At 38.7% G+C, this 15,553-nt stretch overlaps 2 pseudogenes; both read right to left on the reverse strand.

The window, feature by feature from the left end:
* Positions 1–5,495: 5,495 nt before the first annotated feature.
* LOC109701056 (SRA stem-loop-interacting RNA-binding protein, mitochondrial pseudogene) lies at positions 5,496–5,861 on the reverse strand (annotated as a pseudogene).
* Positions 5,862–13,415: 7,554 nt separating this feature from the next.
* LOC109701059 (heterogeneous nuclear ribonucleoprotein A1-like 2) lies at positions 13,416–14,298 on the reverse strand (annotated as a pseudogene).
* Positions 14,299–15,553: the final 1,255 nt, after the last annotated feature.

A 15,553-nucleotide genomic window follows, 5' to 3' on the forward strand; every position in this document is an offset into this window, starting at 1 on the left:
CGTTTTTGTTTGGGTTTTGACCTTATTTTCTAGTTTTTTTCTTCCTCCTTTAGTTATTCTTTCTGAATGTTAATAAATAAGACTAATAGTGGCTGATAAGAAGTACTGCCACAAAGATATCAAGGGAAAGAAAGCAACTCACTTTAAAGAGAAATTAGACAACAAACAAAACCAGTGCCTTTAACTTTTAGAGAGCCCAGAAATAATCTGTGGAACGATTCCATTTTTCATCTTCCTTTTCCCACCAAAGCCATCAAAAGCTCTTGCAAGTCTCAGTAGCATATCCACTTTTGTAAATCAGAAGGCATTTTCATTCATCATCTTGCCTGACCCCCAGTACCGTTCAGCAGCTCCTTCCCACAGCTCACATGACATCACAATCCCTGAGGTTTTTTGTGGCATTTTTTGACTTTTTAAAATTCTGGAAGCTATTTCTTAGATTTACTCAGTTAATCCTTTCCTATTTGGAATATTGGAGTTCCTCAAGGATTTGTCCCCAACCCTCTCCTGATCTTTCCTTTCTTACTCTAAAACCTCATCCCACAACACTATTCAATAATAATCCAGATATTGAGGACCCTAATTTGTGTCTTTAATTCAGACTATTCTGGTGAGTTCTAGATGTGCTTTTTCTTTTTTTTTTTTTTTTCAGTTTTCTTTTATTATTCATATGTGCATACAAGGCTTGGTTCATTTCTCCTCCCTGCCCCCACCCCCTCCCTTACCACTCACTCCGCCCCCTCCCTCTCCCCCCCCAATACCCAGCAGAAACTATTTTGCCCTTATTTCTAATTTTGTTGTAGAGAGAGTATAAGCAATAATAGGAAAGAACAAGGGTTTTTGCTGGTTGAGATAAGGATAACTATACAGGGCATTGGCTCACATTGATTTCCTGTGCGTGGGTGTTACCTTCTAGGTTAATTCTTTTTGATCTAACCTTTTCTCTACTACCTGTTCCCCTTTTCCTATTGGCCTCAGTTGCTTTAAGATATCTGCTTTAGTTTCTCTGCATTAAGGGCAACAAATGCTAGCTAGTTTTTTAGGTGTCTTACCTATCCTCACCCCTCCCTTGTGTGCTCTCGCTTTTATCATGTGCTCGTAGTCCAATCCCCTTGTTGTGTTTGCCCTTGATCTAATGTCCACATATGAGGGAGAACATACGATTTTTGGTCTTTTGGGCCAGGCTAACCTCACTCAGAATGATGTTCTCCAATTCCATCCATTTACCAGTGAATGATAACATTTCGTTCTTCTTCATGGCTGCATAAAATTCCATTGTGTATAGATACCACATTTTCTTAATCCATTCATCAATGCTGGGGCATTTTGGCTGTTTCCGTAACTTGGCTATTGTGAATAGTGCCGCAATAAACATGATGTGCAGGTGCCTCTGGAGTAACAGTCTTTTGGGTATATCCCCAAGAGTGGTATTCCTGGATCAAATGGTAGATCGATGTCCAGCCTTTTAAGTAGCCTCCAAATTTTTTTCCAGAGTGGTTGTACTAGTTTACATTCCCACCAACAGTGTAAGAGGGTTCCTTTTTCCCCGCATCCTCGCCAACACCTGTTGTTGGTGGTGTTGCTGATGATGGCTATTCTAACAGGGGTAAGGTGGAATCTTAGCGTGGTTTTAATTTGCATTTCCTTTATTGCTAGAGATGGTGAGCATTTTTTCATGTGTTTTCTGGCCATTTGAATTTCTTCTTTTGAGAAAGTTCTGTTTAGTTCACGTGCCCATTTCTTTATTGGTTCATTAGTTTTGGGAGAATTTAGTTTTTTAAGTTCCCTGTATTTCTGGTTATCAGTCCTTTGTCTGATGTATAGTTGGCAAATATTTTCTCCCACTCTGTGGGTGTTCTCTTCAGTTTAGAGACCATTTCTTTTGATGAACAGAAGCATTTTAGTTTTATGAGGTCCCATTTATCTATGCTATCTCTTAGTTGCTGTGCTGCTGGGGTTTCATTGAGAAAATTCTTACCTATACCTACTAACTCCAGAGTATTTCCTACTCTTTCCTGTATCAACTTAAGAGTTTGGGGTCTGATATTAAGGTCCTTGATCCATGTTGAGTTAATCTTGGTATAGGGTGATATACATGGATCTAGTTTCAGTTTTTTGCAGACTGCTAACCAGTTTTCCCAGCAGTTTTTGTTGAAGAGGCTGCTATTTCTCCATCATATATTTTTAGCTCCTTTGTCAAAGATAAGTTGCTTATAGTTGTGTGGCTTCATATCTGGATAATCTATTCTGTTCCACTGGTCTTCATGTCTGTTTTTGTGCCAGTACCATGCTGTTTTTATTGTTATTGCTTTGTAATATAGTTTGAAGTCAGGTATTGTGATACCTCCAGCATTGTTCTTTTGACTGAGTATTGCCTTGGCTATTCGTGGCCTCTTGTGTTTCCATATAAATTTAACAGTAGATTTTTCAATCTCTTTAATGAATGTCATTGGAATTTTGATGGGAATTGCATTAAACATGTAGATTACTTTTGGGAGTATTGACATTTTTATTATGTTGATTCTACCAATCCATGAGCATGGGAGATCTCTCCACTTTCTATAGTTTTCCTCAATCTCTTTCTTCAGAAGTGTAGAGGTCTTTCCTTGTAGAGGTCTTTCACATCTTTTGTTAGGTTTACACCTAGGTATTTGATTTTTTTTTGAGGCTATTGTAAATGGAATTGTTTTCATACATTCTTTTTCAGTTTGCTCATTGTTAGTGTATAGAAATGCTAATGATTTTTCTATGTTGATTTTATATCCTGCTACCTTGCTATAGCTATTGATGATGTCTAAAAGCTTCTGAGTAGAGTTTTTTGGGTCTTTAAGGTATAGGATCATGTCGTCTGCAAATAGGGATATTTTGACAGTTTCTTTACCTATTTGTATTCCTTTTATTCCTTCTTCTTGCCTAATTGCTCTGGCTAGGAATTCCAGTACTATGTTGAATAGGAGTGGAGATAGTGGGCATCCTTGTCTGGTTCCTGATTTTAGAGGGAATGGTTTCAGTTTTTCTCTGTTAAGTATAATGCTGGCTGTAGGTTTGTCATATATAGCTTTTATAATGTTGAGTAACTTTCCTTCTATTCCTAGTTTTCGTAGAGCTTTTATCAGGAAATGGTGTTGATCTTATCAAAGGCTTTTTCTGCATCTATTGAGATGTAGATGTGCTTTTTCTGACTGCTTATCTAAATATCTCCACTTTGATATTCCAAACTCAACATATCTAAGAACAAACTCAGGATCTCCCTCCTAGTTCCTGGCCTTTTGTACTATTTCCTATTTTAGTTATAAGTTTAAGAAATCTTCTGTGTAACTCACTTCCCAACTCCAATCCATTAGCAAACTCCAAAGTATTTCTAGAATCTGTTTTCTTCTCACCATTTCTACTTCCCTATCCTAGTCCAAGCTGCCATGAATTCTCATTCACCCCACTGAAAATGCTTTCAAACTGTTGATACATAACTATTTTGGCCACCCTGTCAGAATCTGTCCACACTGCTGCCAAAATGAACACACACACACACACACACACACACACACACACACACACTCCATTACTCCACTGCTTTTAGGCTAAAGACCTATGTCATTACACAATGCTTGGTTCCCTCTCTAGTGTTTTTTGCTCCCTACCACTTTAATCTCAGTGCTCCAGCCATACTGGCCTTCTTCCCATTTCTCAGTCAGAAGCAACTCCTCTTTAGACCTTTTTACATGCAATCCCTCAAAACATTCTCTGCTCAGTGCACACACCCAATGCACCAATTACGCATCAATGAGACAACTCATTTCAGATCTCAATCCAAGTTTCACCTGCTCAGGGAAGTTTTACCTACTGTCAAGCGTTGAAAGTCTGCCCACCTAGTGGGCCCATGTGATAAGGGGAAAATACCTGTAAGTAGAAAATTAAAAAAAGCAAAACACTTAGTAAGCTTTGAGATGATCTGAACTGAGTCTTCTTCTTCATGGTAAAGAAGATTATGGGAGGCCTCAACAGGTACAAGAGCAGCGGTTGCCTGACAGTCTATACCTTCACATCTCCCTTGCCTAGTACATTCTGTTCTCCAGGACCACCAGCCATCTGTTCATTTACTCACTTGTGTGCTTGCTTCTGAACCCAAGATAAAAACCAAGACAAAGGCATATAGATAACAGTCAAGGGATTAGGGTCACAGTGAGAATGGAGACCTAAAGCTAGCTGCAGAAGCAATGACCCAGTAGTGTGCAGCTTAGTAAGTCCTGGCCAAAGATTTAAAACTGAACTATTCAGAATTGTAGGCCATAAATTTTCAGTCAACCAAGCTGAATAAGCTCTAGAGACCTGCTGTACCACATTCTACCTACAGCCAACACAGCATTTGTTAAAAGGGTAAATCTTATGCTTTGTTCTTACTAAAATAAAATAAATTGTAGGCAAATTTTCCTTGGCTGAAGATTCAAAATGGGTGATCTCCAAATGTGGTAAACTTGTAGTCTTGTCAGGAAAAGATTTTTGAAAAAATGCCCATGTTATATGAATATTTATTTATAAATTATATGTATGTGCTACTCTGGTTTCACATTGTTAACATTAGAAGGTGTATATAAAAATAGACCTTGAGTTAAGTCTGACTCTTGAAATAGTAATACCAATATTTTTTCCATACTCCTAAATATTGTCTTATTTTTCCCAACTTTGGAGGCCACTGTTTTAAACAGAGAATTGCTTCTTCTCTGTATATGATAGGAACTACAATGAAGGTAGTTTTTGCTACTTGAATTTCTTAGGAGTTTTTGGCCACTAGGTTTAGATGGATAGCAACAAAGGACTTATTCATGTTGAAGTGGAAGGGATCCCATTAAGAATCATTGAAAAATTCATAGTCACATCAATTATAATAAGAAAATAAAAGAAATGAAAGTTAAGTAATAGATAAATGGTTAAATAACGTTATATCCATACAATGAAATTTTCATTCCCAGTAAACATTTAAAAGATGCTATGGGGGGTGGTTTTGTATGATTGAATTGTTTCCCCTCAAGTTTATATGAGGCTCAGCAACCATGAGGTATTTGTTGTACTAATAACAATTCTATGGAAGAATAGTGAGAAACCCTGACCTGGCCTGAAGGAAAAGAAAATTGGGACTCTTACTGCTCCACTGAGGCAGCGGTCACTACCTCAACCAGGTCAGCTGACATAATTGACAAGCCTAGGGGTCACCCACCAATCACTGACATTCAGAGACTCTGCTTTGCTGATGAGACAGATTTGTTTCCCAGAATCTTGGCTTTAAAAGATCTAGCCATTTCTCCTCTTAGAAGCCTCATTCCTAAGAGTTTGGAATCTGTCACACCAGGCTTCCTGCTTGGCCTCAAAACTTTTCTGATCTTTGGTTGCTTAGTCCAAATCTTTTCTCTAACAAGAGAGCTGTAGTACCAGTACTTACTATACTAAAATATACATAGTATATTTAAATCCCAACTGATTTCTTCTTTTTTCCTCAGTTATGTTTTCTTTATTTCACAAGCAGTAATCATCTCAGAAATCTTTGTATTCATCAGATATTTGATCACTTAGCAAATTTTTTGGTCTTTGAGCTTGAATGTGGAGCTTTACTCCATCAATAATGTGATTTTCCTGTTGTATTGCATTTTTAAGTTCTTCTTCTGAAGAAAACTGAATCCAACCCAGACCTCTGTGAAAGCTAGTCTCTTTGTCAAAAGGTACGGTACACCTTCATATATGGCCAAACTGAACAAAGTGTTCTCTCAGCTCATTTGTGCCATGGTCCAAGGAATTTTTCTGACAAAAGCAACTGGTCGACCAATACTCATTCTCAACACCATAGCACTCCTCACTGCTGAGGCTGCCATCTTTTCTTTAGAAAGAAGGGGCACTGTGACCTGGGGTCATGATCCTGGAAGAACCTTGAGTCCCCAACTGATTTCTTCTTGACTGAACCTCTGCCATGTCTTATCACATGATGGTCTTTAGAAGAAGCTTTGGAAATAAAAATTACTAGCAACACATGAGCGAGAACTCTCCTGTAGCTCCCCCTTATCTTTGAGAGAACTCTACAGTAGCTCCCCCTATCCATGAGGATACATTCTAGGACCCCCAATGGTTGTAGCAAATTTTGAATAGTACTAAACACTATATGATTTTTTTTTCTACATGACCTGTAATATTGCCACATAGTACCAGAATTGAATGTCCTCCTAAGTTTGATGCCTTCTTTACATCCCTATTCTTGCTCTCTAGGGTTAGTTTAAGTAAAATAAGGGTTACTTGAGCACATGTACTGTAATACCTTATCAGGTTGATCTGATAACTGAGATAGCTACTAAATGACTGACAGTGGGAAGTGCATACAAAGTAGACAGGCCAACAAAGTGATGACCCAAGTCCTGGTCTGGGTGCAGTAGAACAGCATGAGATTTCATCACACTACTGGGAATAGAGTGCAATTTTAAAAGTATGAGTTGTGCATTTCTGAAATTTTTCCATTTCTTATTTTCAAATCATGGACAACTGAAACCACAGAAAGTGAAATCATGGATAAGGGGAACTCTTATATTCCTGTCTTATGCCCTCACATGTAATGTAATCCAAATAGAAAATATTTTTAAAACAGAGATAAAATTAGAAAGTTGAAACATGCAATTTACCCCCTGAAAGGGAGTTGGATGTATGTTCATGGGATAGAATATTAAACATATTTTAATTTTAGTAAATTTCTGTAGACCATAAATAATAATGATTATTATTAATAATAGTTTGAAAATATAGCAGAGGATAGAGTTCACTAAGATCATTAACATTGCAAAGGTGTTAACCTTGTGCCCAGCAAGCATCAGTTTGGGTGTACATCCTGTGATTCGAAGTTTTTCATAATTCTCACATTTCTCCAATTAAATTTCATCTGCTCTGAGGCCCCATCCCATTAGACAGGAAGGAAATTCCATCTCAGTCATCATTGTGGTTTCTCTCCTCCCTCCAGGTTCATATTAAAGTTACACAGATCTGAACATTGTAGAGGATCACCCTGTAATGTACTGAGGTACTGGGAAAACACAGGGGTGTATTTCTGCTAGTCACAAACACCCCACCCACAAGCACAAGTTGGTCTTTTCTAATTTCTCACCAAGCTCCTGAAGCTTCCCAGGTTGACTTTACCTCTATGTTTCTCTTGCCCCGGAACTCTTCAGAACCTACTTGTCTCATTATGGAGTTAATTCTTTGAAAAGTCCTTTAAAAGTTCTCAATCTCCCTTTTAGTGGGGGTGTGTAGGGAAGAGGGTGACTGGAGAGACAGAAAAGGCATCTCCTAATCCTTTATTCTACATCAGTCAGAACACAACTCATATTGACAGCTCATCAAATTGTCTTGCTTTGAATAATGAAGGGTTAAAAGCTCAGGTGCTTTTAGAAAGGCAAACAGCAGTATAAATCCTGGGGAGCCCCAAAGAACCACCAGGCCAAAGGCATTCAAGGTGAAGTGCCTGTCTCTGCTAAGTTTTGTACCAACATTTACCAAACCATCAAATTACATCTCCTTCTGTTACCCAATGTGTGTAAGCAGGTGTCCATGCAGGGAAGACCACCAAGAAATACAGATCTGCTGGCACAGTGGCAGACCAGAATCTGAAACTGCTGCCAGCTTTCTGTTACCCAGGCTGGACATATCCTGTCTCCTTGATTTCATTTGCCTGTTTTACTCAAAGGTATTGCTTAGGGATTTGACATAGCACGAAGAACAGAAGGGAACTGAGGTTCTTCAGAGAGCTTGTGCTGTGATACAAACTATAACCTTAGGATCCACAGGCCAGGCATGAAGTCTTTACTGGGTCATGCTACACAAATTAACCAGAGGCAGGACTTCATGATCTAGGCAGGGTGATCAGTGAGAGGCACTGGTCCAAGCATGATGCAGCACACTGTCATGGGAGTCCAAATGCAGCAGTATGTGGAAACAGGGAGACAGGAAGCCGTACTAGGATTCAAGAAATGGAATCCACCTGGGAGCTCCCTCAGTAGAGGCATCTGTCCAACCAGGCTTCTTCTGGAACAAAAGCCACTGTTCGCTCCTCCAGGTGAAAGCACCTGAGAATCTGTAATGTTATGTTTGTTTTTGTTATTGTTTGGAAAATAACTTTGTTTTCAACTAAATCTGAAAATTATTCTTGTTTTCTATAAAACACTCTTGCCACACAAAAGAGGGCATGGATGATAAAGGAAATCTGTTACTGCTTTATCCAAGGCAGAGCAAGACAGACAGGTCAATGTAACGGCCAGGTCGTTTTAACCAAATGCAGTACAATTCTGACAGTTTATCACTTGGGCAGGCTGGGATCAAGCCTCTCATGTCTTGATACTCTGTACATTGGCAAGGGTAGCTTGGTGACAGTGACAAGTGTTTAGAGTATTCTTCACCTTAGTTCCAAAGACACTATTCCTCATGGTGACAGAATACTACTATATATTTCTCTACTTGCTTCATGAGTACTGTGTGGAGGGCTGAGTTAACAATCACTATATTTCTGACCGATTCCAGTGGTATTCTTTCTTCTGGTTCTACCTGGTTTGATCTGTACTTCAACCATCACATTCGGCCCCAGAGAAATGCATTTCAAAATATTTAGTGTATATTCTTTCAAATTTTTGTTCTATGTACATATAAATAATATATCCAAAAGCAAACAAAAAAGGATAATATTATATATGCTGGTCCAGTTTTTCCTTTCCCCAACTCTACATTCTAAGAAAAGGAATATTAATCTGATTAGATCAAATTCTGTGACACTGATGGGGTCAAAGGTCAAATACATAGGGGTGACTTTCTGGATACCTCTTTTGTGCTTCTTCTCTTTGTGTGGTAAGAGCCTCGAACTAGGCTCCTGGAGTGAGCCAAGGGTCTTGCTCTCTTCTGTTTTTCTTAATTGTTTGCTCCAATATATTTATTGTTTGGATCACACATGGTCAGACTTAGGGTTCTGGGGAAGGAAAGGCCATAACTAACCTTGAATCCAATTCTCATAATGTACCCCGGTGAACCAGGAATTTCTTCATTGGAAGATCAATTGTAAGCGGATGACAATAAAATCATATCTGACCTGAGAACATGTTTCTTGGAGGTTTTCTTCTTCCTGAACTTCAAGGAAAGGCTGAGTGGCAGGGCTGAGAAAGGATTTAGCATTCCAAGGACCCATGTCATCTCATGTACTATTGGAAACCTTCCTGACATTCTTTACTTTTACTTATGTCATGTGGGCATTTTCCTCAGCATTTTAAACTGTGATTATAGTGAGCACTGAGATGTGCCATTCAGATCCCCCTCCAGGGAAAGATCTACTGCCTCTAACCTGGGAAATCTGCCTGCAATCAGTTTCCAGTTCCCACACACTTCAGGGTGTGATCAAGTCATAGACTGCCACCTCACCTAGGATCATACCCTTCCTGGGATAGCCCAGTGAGGAAGCAATGGCTAGGTAATTTTGACCTAAGGCAGGAAAATTCTGATGACAATTTCTGTGAATTTTGTTGATAGAAATATTGCCCTGTTCTAGCTGGTTTTTGTTGTTGTAGAATAATGATTTCCCTCTCCCAAAGATATCTACATCCCACTCTCTGGAACTTGTGACTCTATTACTTTACATGGCAAAAAGACTTTGCAGAGGTGATAAAATTACGACTATTGGGGAGGTTGTCCTGGATGGTCCAGGAGGGCCCTACATTGTCACAAAGGTTCACATTGTAGAAGATATTCAGGAAGGTCAGATATTCAGGAAGGTATTGGGGGAAGGAGATGCAGTGATGGAAGCCAAGAGTAGCAAAGAGCAATCAGAGAGAATGGTGTGAAGATTTATACTGCTGTCTTGAAGACAAAGGGAGAGGCCATGGCCCAAAGAATATGGACAGCCACTAGAAACCGGAAAAGACAAGAATGGATTTTCCAGAGTAGTCTTGAGGAACACAGCCCTGCTGACAGCTTGGTTTTGCCACAGTGAAACCGATTTTTTACTTCTGTTCTCTAGAACTGCAAGGTAATAAATTTGTGTTATGTTAAATCACTATATTTGTGGTTATTTGTTTTAGCATTAACAGGAAACTCACACAGTTTTGTACTAGTCAGCTTCATATTACTACAATGAAACACCTGAGGCAATTAAGTTATACAGAGAAATTTTGATTTAGCTCATGGTTCTAGAGGTTATAGTCTAAGAGTGGGTGGCTCTATCATTTTGGGCCTCTAGTGAGGGCAACAGAAGGCCACGGCAGAGAGCACATGTCAGAGAAAAATGGCCCACATGATGAGCCAGGAAGCAGAGAGAGACTGAGAGACCAAAGTGCCCCTACAAGGGCATATCCCCAAAGGCCTATGAACCCCCTACTAGGCCCTACCTTGTAAAGGTTCCAGTACTTCCAAAGAGCACCACCCTGGGGACCAGGCCTTTAATATATGGACCTTGGGGTGGACTACCCATATTCAAACCATAGCATGTTTCCTTTCTCCTCTCTCCTTCCCTCTGTGTAGGCTCTGGATAAAATGGATGGAACTCAGCAGCTACTTTGAGACTTGGTGGTGGGAGGGAAGGTCAAGAGATGCATAAAGACTTTGCCTTGATATCTTTGAGCCTCTGAAATAATGCTAGCAGTTGCCTATTTGAAGATCTACTGTTTCATGAAAAAGACAAAAATAAAAGATAAAAAGCACTTCTTACATGCTTGTCACTTTAATCACATCTGTTTCAGCTCACAGTTGAAAGCCTTTATAATCTAGTATAGCAGTCAATAAAGATATGTGGTAGAGGGCCAGACATGATGGTACACATCTGTAATCCTAGCTGTTCAGGAGGTGGAAATAGGATTACAGTCTAATGCCAGTGGGGGAAAAAAGCACAAGACTATCTGAAAAATAACTATAGCAAAAAGTTTTAGGGACATGTGGTAGAGCATCTGCCTAGCAAGTGTGAAGCCCTGAGTTCAATCCCAATACCACAAAAAATATAGAAGTTTATTGATTGTTATGGCTTTGCATTAAGTTTTAAAAAGGCATGATACAGCATATCTACAATATAATCCCTTATATGATTGTTTGATGTACCAAAAAAAAGTATTTCTAAGATTATATTCCAAAATGTTAAAGTTTCTCATAACTGTTGTAGATATTATTTAACTTCCCTACTATACTTATTTTGGTTGTGTAATAAAAATAAAATCAGGTTTTCAACCTTTTTTTAAGCAAGAAAAGCAAAACAAGAAGAAAAAAAGAGTCACCAGGAGCAGCTCAAGTACTAATAAGAAAGTAGCAGTAATCAAAGTGCAACTGTAGGTAGAATAAAATCGATTAAGACTGATAAAGCCAGGTTTTATAAGAAGAGTGGGATGCCGCACAGCCTAAGCCAGGGCAGAGATGACTGAACACATACATATTTATTTTAATGGCGTCTCAGGAATGTAAAAGTGTAAGCACCATCAAAAGACCAAGAAAACAAACTACTTGTGTTGAATCAAGAAATAATATAAGACATTTAGTCAAAGTTACGTATAGTAACCCCCTCCCATCTGTAGTTTCAGTGACCGTAGTATTAAAATATTAGATAGAAAAGTCCAGAAATAAACAATTCATTAGTTTCAAACTGCATGCCATTCTAAGTAGGGTAATTAAATCTAACATTGTTCCATTCCATCCAGACTTGGACATGAATCATCCCTCTGTGTATCCACTTGGTATAAACTACCCTCCCATTTAGTCATTTAGTAGCCATCTGGAACATCAGGTATCACAGGGTTCAGCACTATCCAGGCTTTTGGCATTCACTGGGTGTCTAGAACATATCCCCATGGACAAGGCAGGACTACTACATGGCAATGTTTCCTAAATAATAGCCATGTTTTCTAAAAATCATCTCAGTTGAGCCTCCTCTGCTTTAGTTTTCTTCATAGCACTTAACTGACATGCTATGTTTTTTATCTTTATTATTTGTCTTCCTCTATAAGAGGGACAACCATGAGAAAAGGGAGGTGACCTCTTTTATTCACTGCTCTGTCTCCACCTCGCATGGTGCTTGGTACACAACTGGTCTCAGTAAATATGTGTTTAGTGAGTTAATGAAGCACACAAAAGATTGGACAAATTTCCTGTAAAGGTTCAGATGGAAAATATTTTAGACTTTGCAAGCCAAGAAACAAGGATATTATTTAAGTACTTTAGATAACAACTATTTAAAAATGCGAAAACCGTTCTCAGCTCACAAGCCATATAAAAACAGGCAGCCCAGATTTGGTCTGCTGACCATGGTTAACCAGCAGCTAAATCAGAGGATTAACAACTCAACAAAAATGAAACATATCTTTCAGTTATCCTTAATCTCATAAATCATTTCTGGTAACATTCAAGAATTCAGCCAATTGCACAAATGAGGAAGCAATATGGTGGTAGTTACTAATCCTGTGTCTTTGGAGAACACGGTATGTCATTTCTGCACATGTTATGAGGATCATTTAGAGTAGTATCAGGTTCTGGAGATGTTTCTCACTAAAGGCCTGCTCTGTGTTCTACACAATGCCAGAACTAGATGCATACTTGGTTTAAAATCCAGCAACAAAGGCATATACTGGCAGTAAAATTAATTCTTTTAGGAAAAGAAGCAATAAGATAAAATTTACTTGGAAATTCTGCTTTTAAAACTTGCATATAGGAGGCATATATTAAACAATGTATCATCCTGATTCTAGAATAGCACTGTGCTAATGTTCTGTGACCTTTTTTTCTTTTTTCATTTACAGGGATGTTTTTATTTACAGCTCTGTATGTTCATGTATCTCATTGCTTTTAACTGCAGCTTAATATCCCATAGGATGCATCTATTGTATTTTACTTATTCACTGCTTTGGTGATAGACACTGGGTTGTTTCCTCTGTAATTTGAGTACATGGTAATGAACACCTAGTCTCCTGTGGTGCTGGGTAAGGTTCTAGAAGAATGCTTCCCCAAATGGGTACCCTTTTTTATACCTAGCCTGCAGTGCCAAGGAGACCGTTTCCAAGGGGACCGCAAACTAAGCGATGCTAACTGTGTCTATGGTGATTTTCATCAAGCTCAGAACTTGAATTCGATGCTGTCAAATTTTATGTTTTTTAGGTTTTTGCTTTTTGTTTTTTAAAAGATACATTTACTCAGCATCATGATCAGACTATTACATTTAGCAATCAACAGCAAGGTGCAAAAAAAAAAAGGTACGCATTGAAATCCTTTGTCAGAATGTACAGTCCTTGAGATTTTGGTCATACATGTGAGTATTGTCTAAAACATGCCTTCTTTATACCATTGTGCTTGGATGAGCTCACAAATTCGTTGTAACCTGTAGCTTTCCTGTCACTTCTCTGACTCTCCTCTCCTGCTAAGATTCACATTTTGGCAGTTGATTAAAACCTTCTACCATTGTCATAGCTACTGCTGTTGCTGGAACCACCATAGCCATATTGGTTTCATGGTTTAGCAAAGTATTGGCCTCTACCAATACTTTGGGGCCAGGGCTTCTGCCTCCAAAATTTCCTCCCTTTATGGTTCAAAATTTGAAGATTGATTGTTGTAATTACAAATATCACTGTAGCTTTCACCACCTCCAAAATTGCTTCCATCATTACCAAATCCATTGTAGCCATTCCTACGGCCACCATATCAACCACCACTATAGCTACCACTATATCCCCCACCAACATAGCTGCCACCAAAGCCACCTCAACCACTGTAGTTTCCTCTGTGACCAAAATCGTTATTGTCACCAAAACCACCACCATGACTACTACTAAAGTTTCCAGAACCACTTTAGCTTCTTTGGCTAAATGAAGCACTAGCCGTCTTTTCCTTCATTGTGGCTGTCCTTACTTCACAGTTGTGGCCATTCACAGTATGGTATTTCTGAATGACAATCTTATCCATGGAATCATGGTCATCAAAGATTACAAAAGCAAAGCCTCTCTTCTTTCCACTGCCTCCATCTGTCATGATTTCAGTCACTTCAATTTTTCCATATTGTTCATAATCTCAGAGGTGATATTCTTCAGTGAATTCTTTAATGCCACAAGTGAAGGTCTTTTTAACAGTTAAGTGGGCTGGTCTTTGAGAATCTTCTCTTATGACAGTTCTTTTTGGTTCCACAACTCTGCCATCTATCTTGTGTGACCTTGCACTCATGGCTGCATTCACCTCCTCCACAGTGGCATGAGTGACAAAGCCAAAGTCCCTGGAACACTTGTGTGGATTGCTCATTACTGCACAGAATGTGAGTGTTCCTCACTGCTCAAAATGGCTCCTCAGACTCTCTTGGGTCATTTCAAAGCTCAGCCCTCTGATGAAGCCTTCTGTACCTGCTCAGGCTCTTCAGGAGACTGACTTAGACATGACAGCAGTGGGAAGAGAGGCTTAAGTGATGCTTCTTTGGATGGGTCCATGGACAGAAAGGAGTAAGGAAGGTAACCTATGTACTCCACTTTTCAGGTTTTTAATATAAACTCTTCCTAATTCAGAACTCTCAAAATATTGAGCTGAGGGCATGGCTTAATTATAGAGTACTTTCTCAGTAAGTATGGAGCCCTGAATTCAAATCACACTAACATCAAAAAAGTCACAAGTATTCTCCTATTTTACCATCCTCCTTCTATTAGTTCTATCATTTTACTCTTTCACATTTAGGTCCTTAACCCATTGGCAATATTTTTTACATGTCATGTGCAGCATTATCTTTTCCTCACTATTTTGGGTTGTCTCCACTGTATCTTCCTTATATATTTTGGAAATATTTTACCTATTGGGACCCCTACCCTCTCTCCACTCCTACCCTACACACCCCCAAAAAAACTCTACTGAAATTTTGATTGGAACTGCCAAGAAATTATAGATTAATTTGGGAGTTTAACTGATATATTTAAAGTGTTAAGTCATTTCATCCATGAAACAAGGGGAATTGCTCCTGCCTTTATCCATCAGATGTAGTCCTGGAATGAAGTAGCCTAACAATCAGAGTTTGGTTAAGAAAATAAAAGCCACTTTATACATTTCAAATAAGAAGGGATTTCATCCAGACAATTAGAAGTCTACACAATACTTGGAAGAAGAGTGAATATCAAGCAAAATCTTCACTAGCTTTCAGGAAAACCAAAGAAGCAGGAAATGTCAGAAATTGCAGGGAATATTTACCTGTAGCACTGAAGCAGTAGTTGCCCTGGAAGTTTTCAAACATATCTGCCAACTGTCCCCATTTCTGTTTGTGAATGATAACTTTTCCTGTTATGTCACCTTCCAAATGTCATGTAAATTCTTCTCATTGGCAGAATTTAACCTAGAAATCCCTGGCAAGAGGTAGGGATAAAGCCAAGTTGACAAACAATAACCCAGTGCAAAAGAAAAACAGAAACTGCTTTTATTAAGTAATAAATGGTATGTGATTTGTAATAAGTTCAAGTTTAAGATACATAATATTAACATTATCTTGGGTATGATTCAAAGAAAGCGTATTTTAACTGGTTCAATGATATGGCATATTATTTCACTTGGAGACATT

The sequence above is a fragment of the Castor canadensis genome, chromosome 2 (genome assembly GCF_047511655.1).
Source record: "Castor canadensis chromosome 2, mCasCan1.hap1v2, whole genome shotgun sequence".
NCBI lineage: Eukaryota > Metazoa > Chordata > Mammalia > Rodentia > Castoridae > Castor > Castor canadensis.